Source organism: Aptenodytes patagonicus, chromosome 5 (genome assembly GCF_965638725.1).
Source record: "Aptenodytes patagonicus chromosome 5, bAptPat1.pri.cur, whole genome shotgun sequence".
Lineage (NCBI taxonomy): Eukaryota > Metazoa > Chordata > Aves > Sphenisciformes > Spheniscidae > Aptenodytes > Aptenodytes patagonicus.
In genome coordinates this window covers 1,648,140-1,655,909 of record NC_134953.1, presented here as the reverse complement: position 1 = coordinate 1,655,909, position 7,770 = coordinate 1,648,140, and the positions used below count along the sequence as shown (strand labels likewise).

The 7,770-nt window shown below is 41.4% G+C and overlaps 1 protein-coding gene across 2 annotated transcripts in view; it reads left to right on the top strand.

Moving 5' to 3' along the window:
- WAPL (WAPL cohesin release factor) overlaps window positions 1–7,770 on the top strand; it is a 161,093-nt gene that overhangs the window by 41,691 nt on the left and 111,632 nt on the right. The gene's annotated exons all lie outside the window — the stretch shown is intronic.

Genomic DNA, 7,770 nt, shown 5'->3' with positions numbered 1-7,770 from the left:
AAACTGATGCTCACTTAAAAGTGCCGTTATCTTTTTTGCCTTTGACAGATTTATGTCTGAATTTTAATACTATATCCACATTATCCGTGTATGAAGACAAAGAAGTTAAAAGGTTGACTTCACTATCTGTCTTAAATATTAGACCTTACTGTTCATTTTCACTGTATTGGTGAATTAGTTTTTTGTAGTCTGCTTTTAAAGAAGATGTATGTGTACAGTTCTGCTGAAATTGTCCAAACTCAAATAGATTCTGACATTTAACAATGTGCTTGTATGCACTTCTGTCTTGTAGAATTTAGGTCATGGTTATTTGTTGGTCTACTTCCAAAAATAAACAAAAAATAGGGATAAAACCTGCTGACATCATCCTTTTCTGCTCTTCAGTTAAAAAAAAAAAAAGCACACAAATACCTTAGGCAGAGAACAGCAAATAACCACTTGTTTCAAGAGTTGTCTGCTTTCTTTTTCAGTTGTGTTTAGCTAGGGTGTATGTGAGCAGATTCTTATTCGCATAAATCTTGCTTTACGTTGCACTGTGCAAAGAGATATGAATTGCTGTATTCCCAGTTGAAGGCTGGTTTTCACTGTGGTAAAGTGAAGTTTAATTGCAATAGAGAATTAGGCACAGAGTGTGAAAAAGCTGTTCTAGCAGATGCTGCAGCCTGAATATCACAGAGTTTAGGCCTTCCACCCACCGTCAAAATGACCCTAATGCAAGCTATTAGCTTCATTGCAGCTGGTAATAAAAATAGATGGTGTGAACTGTTTCTGGAAAGCCTTTGTGAGAAGGCTGATAGTCACGGTGGGAACTGTATTCCCTCAGCTCAGCAGACTCCCCTTCTCACGTACCTTTCCTTAAATTAGCACTTGCAGTACCTAACCTTAAATTGAGGAAAAAGGGATTGCATTTCTTTGCATGAACAGGAGCTGTGCCTCTATATCAAAGGCACTCACCTATAGTGCTGCAGATTCCCTTTCCTTGATAGTCATTTAAGGAAGGTAGCGTTTACCTTGTGTCACCAGGCCACTGAACATTAGCCAGGAGACACTTTGACTCTACAGGATCTCAAACCGTGAGACCTTAAAAATAATTACTAGCAGACCTGTTGTGAAAGGCAGAGAGATTTCATCAAGTATCCCTGCCCTGCAGTGCTAGGTAGACACAACCAAGCCAGATTTAAACTAGCTGTGGCAGAACTGGGCTCAGAGGCGGCTAATCACCTGACAATTTTTGACTTTGACAATGTCTGAGTTTCTGTGGTCATTTTCTAGGATGTGCTCTTCCCCTCTTCTCTACGTCTGACATCAGACACATGAATATATCAGGGCAATGGTGGATGTGGCATTAATGGTATGAACTTCGAAAGGCATTGATGTGAACTCCACATCCATCACTCTATGTTCTTGCATACACGGTGCTTGCATGCAGCACACTGTAGGTATGAGGCAACAAACAATGGTGTTGGACATTTTGAGGGACAGGACCTTTTTGGAAGATCATTTTGCATTTTACTACTAAAAAGGCAGCAGACGTCATTACAGAAAGCCACAATATGAAACTGGCAAAAGCTCGTACTATCTTCATATAAAGGTTATCAAGGGAGTAGAGCAGAAAGTACATTTTAATGATCGAAGTGGAGAGAAAGGAGGGAAATGGGAGATCTCCCATTTGTGTGAACTTTATGTTCAAAGAAGTTGCATACAGTTACATCCTGCTGTTACTGAAATGATAAGACAAAGTTTGAGACATATAATCTTCAACGACAGGCATAAATACCAGATCAAAGGTGTTCTTTGACTCGGTATTCTAATTTTCTTTGCTCAAATCCTCTTAGTTTTCCGCTTTATGTCTTAGTTTTGCGCAATGCCAACACTCAATCTGTTTACATACAGCTCGTACATTAAGTTTTCCTTTTCCCTGGGTCACAGATTACGTTTTTCTTCCTTCTTATTTCCTCTCATCTTAATAACAAGTCAATGCACTGAAAATGTTTCATTTCCAGTTAGCCTGGAAGCATCCGATTCTTTGGCATTTTTACGGGAGCCCATAATATGTCTGGAATCAAATCATGGAATAAATGTAGTCTTTTTTTAAGCAAATTAGACATTATAGAAACTATGTATCTTCTTGCTTCATTAGATTTGGCATTGTTGTACATGCCTTTCCAGATAGATTAATTTGATTAGTTCAGCAGCTGCTGAGAGTATATTATGAAAGAATATGCAGTATAAAGGAGAGAAAGAGTTTCCCCAGTGAGAAGTGGATGCTAGTCCAAAGAGGGCTATTGATTTGGTAACCTTCCTTAGCCTCTGGGGCCTGCTTTTGTGAATGCTAAGCACTTGCAAGCTAGGTGAAATTACTTCTGAAAATTGGACCCTAACACTAAGGTTCAAGTTCAATGGAAATGTTCTCATGTGATTATAGTTATCTGATCCTGTGTTGCAGCCAATTGCTAGAGGCAATTCAGCTGACCTATTTTATGTGCGATGCCTCAGCTTCCATGGAAGGAGAGGAGTCATGTCCTAGAACTGCACAAGGTGTGAAGTATGAGGCATCTCATTCACTGTACCTAGGGCTGGGGAAGTCAGACAGAGACATATAATAGCAAATCATTCACAAAACTTTTATTCTCGCAGATTTGCTTCTGGTTTATATGCAGTATTAAACCAGAGAGAACAATTCAAAGTATTTTACTGAGCGATAATTGTTTTTCTTTACATGTAAGGCTTAAAGTCATCAGAAGGCTAGACTTGTGGATCTGGAGGGAAATTTGCCCTCTGTCTGTCCCTTGTTTATTCTCCACCAAAAGCTTACCTCTGTTGTATCCCTGGGGAGCTTAATGGAGAAAACGTATCAGCTCATGACCCCATGTACTTTCTAAAGCCATCCTGCTCATCCTAAAGTTTTCAAACACTTCTGTCACAGTTTTGTGTGTGAAACACGCCAGAAGCCCACCTGGCTTATGGCCCAGGTCTGAATTGCCCTCCAGTCACTTTTGGAGAAAAGAAAACCTGCCCAGAATTCATCTCTCTGAATTCTGTCACCTTGAGGTATGGTGAGAACATCCTTCCCAGTTTCAGAGTCCTGACTTTCACCTGCACCTCTTGCTACTGATAATTAACTTCTGGTCATAGCTTTTTATAAACTACAGGCAGAAATAGCAGAAAGACCATGGACTCTGAGGCCCTTCCATGAAACTGAGAAAACTGTCTAACAGGGCAAGGGAAAGATAATGCATGGGTAAAATTTAATTAAAGTCCAGGTAAGCATAGGAGTTATTTCACAACGGGTGAAAAGGAACAGTGTCCTTTTCTTTGGCTGGGAGCTCTGTGTGGAATTAGGTTTTAGCTCATCTGCAGGAATACAGAGTGGACTGAAAGAACAAGTAATCTGCTGCTTAGAAGATAAAGACTGCTGTTGGGAAACTCCAGGAGAGTTAGAAGACCAGGGGTGTGGTCAGCCAGGCATTAATATCCCTGAGACATATTTATGAAAGCTCACCTGGGCTTCCTTAAACTTTACAAAAGATCACCTAGGTTTCCAAGACCAGCATGAGGAGAGAGGAATAGGCTACTCGGTAATGGGAAAGGTAAACTCCCACTCTTCTTTGAGTGCAGATACGGTTCTGATATTTGAGTTACCACAAATGAGGAATGCACAAAGCAAGGAAGTTGGTGATTTTTTCCCCCTGTTATGATGGGGAGAATGATAGCGATAACCCCTGTAAAACACCTTGGGGATAACAATGCTACCCTCAAAATATGCTCTGCTTGCCTTCTAAACATGCTAGTTCTTTCTGTAAGTGATGGGATAGAGGGAAGAATTCTTGATTTTTCACTTGAAAGCCTATCTATTTTCAGTATCTGCCTTTCAAAAGGCAATACCACGCTATAAAATTTGAGTCCATAGCAGGCTTCCTTACGCAGTCCCTCCTGTATAGAAGTTGTGAGCCCTGGGTATTCAGTGTGGTATTGCTTGTCAGTGGCTGTAACATCTGAAAACATATTTCTCGGAAGCGTTTTCAGAAGCCTACTTTTGTACTGATACCTGCAACAAACTTATCTGCTTAGATATGCAGGTGAAAACTGGTTGCTCATTTTATACAGAAATCTGGTTTCAACCATCTGTGTTCTTTCTGCCTTTTAACAGCTAAGATCTGTCAGGTGGGAACTCTCCCACTTCCTAGCTGTTCCCAGACAGCATACTGCAATTTTGGCACCCCAAATAACAAAGCAGGGAGAAAGTTGTGTAATATATATCTTCTTTGTGCTCTATTAATCATAGAAATTAAATTTAGTTCTTTGTGCCTGGAGTAGCTTGGCAAGGGGACATGGAGGCAAGAACACCCTTTGTAAATAAAATTGTTAAACTGAGTACAAAGTTCTGTATGGACTTTTATGGGAGCACACTATTGGGACTACCCAAAAATCAATAGACAAAATAGAAAACAGTAAATCAAATCAACATGGTTTCTGCTCAGCTGTAGAACTGAATAATTCACTTCATAGGTAGTTGTAATTTTATAGGGTAGCCAAGATCTACAGTGAACAGCGAAAGCACAAACTGCTGGGTGCAGCCAACAAGCGCGTAACACTGCGGAGCTGTTTAGTCCCACAGCTGGAGAGTGAGAATCCCAGGGCTGGGCTGAGTACAGAAGGGCCAGACCAGAAAGGATGGTTTAGAAAAGTCCATTCAAACACAAGGTTTTTTTCTAAGACTTAGCAAAAAAAAAAAAGTCTTTTTCACTGAGAGGAAATGATTATACCAGTGATCTCTTCAACAGTATGAATTTAGCTCTGTAACATGGCATTAGACTGCCACTCTATGGCAAGACACAATCCAGCAGGTGCTCTGCCTTAGTTTCCCCAGTAGTGCTTCCAGCTTGCTCTAGTAGCTTATGGCTTCAAGGCCAGGTAGCTTGAAAAGGTCAACCCACCTCTGTCCCTCTTGTCCTTCCTCACAGAGTCTGAAGACAAAGTAGTCACACAAATAGCTCTCCAGACCAGCCAAGCTGGATTTGCAGTGCCTCCAAAAAAGGCTTGTTACCTTGTTTTGTGGGCTGAGCTCTCAGATTCATCCTTCCCTGTCTCCTATGGCTTACCCTCTGCAAAGCCTACCCTTCTCCAGGGATCTCTGGTTAACCAAACTCTCCTCAAATAATTTCAGCTGGAAGCTTCCCTACTTCCAGTTCCCAAATAAGAGCTCTCACCTTTCCAGCCCTTCTCACATGTGTGAAATAAAGCTGATTGTGCTGGTGCAGTTTAGTGCCTACTGTAGGCAGGGACAAATCATATTTTAAAAATGATAGAAAAGTTGCTGTATCATTGCAGAAAGAACAACCTCCCCATCTTTCAGGCAATAATTAGATACAAAACTTAAAGGAAAATTCCCTTGCTATTCTCTTGCCCATAATAAATCAGGTCTGTGCCACAGGCAGCTCAGTCTGCAGTGGGCTGAAAGGTGGGGTCAGCACATGGTGGTCTCCAAGTTGCCTTGTCGTCTTTGCTGGAAGCAGACATTATGAAAGATTTGCTTTCGCAGAGATACAGCAGAATAGTGTATTTCCCAGCTAGGGTAGGACTCAGATAAAAAAAAAAAAAGAATTATTGGTAGAGAAGGGGTGAGAAATAAAATGGCAGAGAAATTCTATTTATCAAGCATTTTCCCCCAGTCAAGTACTGACCGCCATTAGAGGTGCACACAGTGGCCAGTGACAGACAGCAGTGCCGGGTTTGGGTCAGCATGAATAGAGAGTTTGTACTGCTTACAGGAAGAACAATTGGTACCATTTGTTTTTTGTTTGTTTTTTAATCTCATCTGCTTATGCAGTAGTTACTTCTGAAATAGAAAGAACTCGGTGACTAGAGCCTATCATGGGGAGAGGCTGCATAAATATCTTGATAGGTAAGATAGAGGACAGTAATGGAGACAGCCAGGTCTCTGATGAAAATACTAATGGAAGAGGAACAATAAGAAGCAATTTGTACCCACACAGCAATCCAAATGAAAACCCTGGGGTTTGAGAAATAATAGTTCATGATAACCAGAAGGTAAACAAAGTGTAGTCTCATTTGATATTAAAGAATTATCATCTTTCTCCTTAGGTAATCACACTATTGTCTTCAAATGATCTGCAGAGAATACATATACTGCCCTGATGGTTATACAACTATTTTTCCTGGCACATACTGTCTTGTCTTACAACATCCCTGTGAAAGAAATCCTATCCTTTCTAGAAATACCATCAGTGATTCTGTAAAAAAACAAAACAAAAAAACCAAAACAACAGCAACAACAAAGAAAACCCACAAAAAAAACCCCAAACAAAAACATGATTGTCAATCCACTGGTGGGAGAAAATTATGTTACTGCACTAATAAGCAGACAGCTTTATCACTGACTGCAGCTTAACTCTCAGCAGCTCACAGCTATTGCAGGTGCCCTGTGCTTTGCTGTTCTAGCCTGCGCTGTGCCCAGGACTTTCAGGAATTTGGGCAGGATAAGGAGGGAGAAGCAGACCACTCACTAACATCCCTGAATTTTCAAAATCTTGTATTTGTATCGTTTCTGAAAACAGCCTGAAGAGTGAGTGCAAATTAAAAATGCCAGAGGATATTTCAGCTGGGTCTGTAAGAGATCTCAGTGACAAGTGTGCTGCCCAAACCAAAACGGCCAGCAGCAGCCAAAGCAGAAGCAGGATTTGGCCCAGATTACAGCAGTGTTCAAGATTTGGGCAGGATTCTGTCATGACCGTTGAGAACAGACACACTGTGAGGAGTTTCTCCCTGCTGCAACTTGAAACCTTTCACACAAAGTCCAAAATCAAACAGACCTAATGCTTAAGCTGGAAGAGAATCCACCGCAGTTCTATAATCAGAGCTTCTCAATGTACAGAAGTGTAAAGCCATACGCCCATTTCTTTATAAACTCTTCTGCTAGGCTTATCATCCATCCTGTCGTCACCTTGGACTCTGATTTCCCAAGTGTTCACGAGGCCTCTAAGTGAACAGAGATTCTTCTTTGCTTAACTCTGTAATGTGGCCTTTATTAATACCTACTGTACTAAATGCCTCCTCTGGATCCTCACGGACTTCTGTTTCAGTTGCTATGACATCCTTTTTCTCCAACCTTAATTAATGGAACGTACAGGGTAATTATCACACGGCTGCAGACAGGGTGCAAGTGTGCCAGTGTGGCTATGTCCAGCTCAGTCTGAGCCCTTTTCATCTTGATCCTGTCCTCTCCCAGCCCATTGCTTTGACTGTTATTGCCATGCATCTCCCTCTTTGACCCCCCCCTTTTCTATTAAATCAGATGCATATTGCTGGTCTTCACTTCCAAGGGCCTTGATGGATTATCTATCTCCAGCTTACCTATCATCTTTCAGACAGCATTGCCTTGCCAGCTGACATCCTGTCAGCCAGTGACGCTCATTTCCATCATTCACTGAACACAGTTTCCAACATGCACGATTTGCTTGTCTTCATGCAGTTTCTTGTGCTGGTGGCAGTGCCAACAAGAGACATTGACAATAGCTAGGCTGCAGGCACGCAGAGCCTGCTGGCTGTATTGTCAGCACTGACCTATATTGTCTTACTGTTACCTGCTACTTTCCTGCCAGTATGCCTCCATTTCTCGTCTCCCTATACTTTGATAACAAGCTCTTTGGAGCAGAGACTTTTTTTTCTGTGCTGGTATAATGCTTTGACTTGCCTAACATTTCTAGGCATGAAAGTAATGAAAACATTGTGGGCTTCTATTCTCTGGTA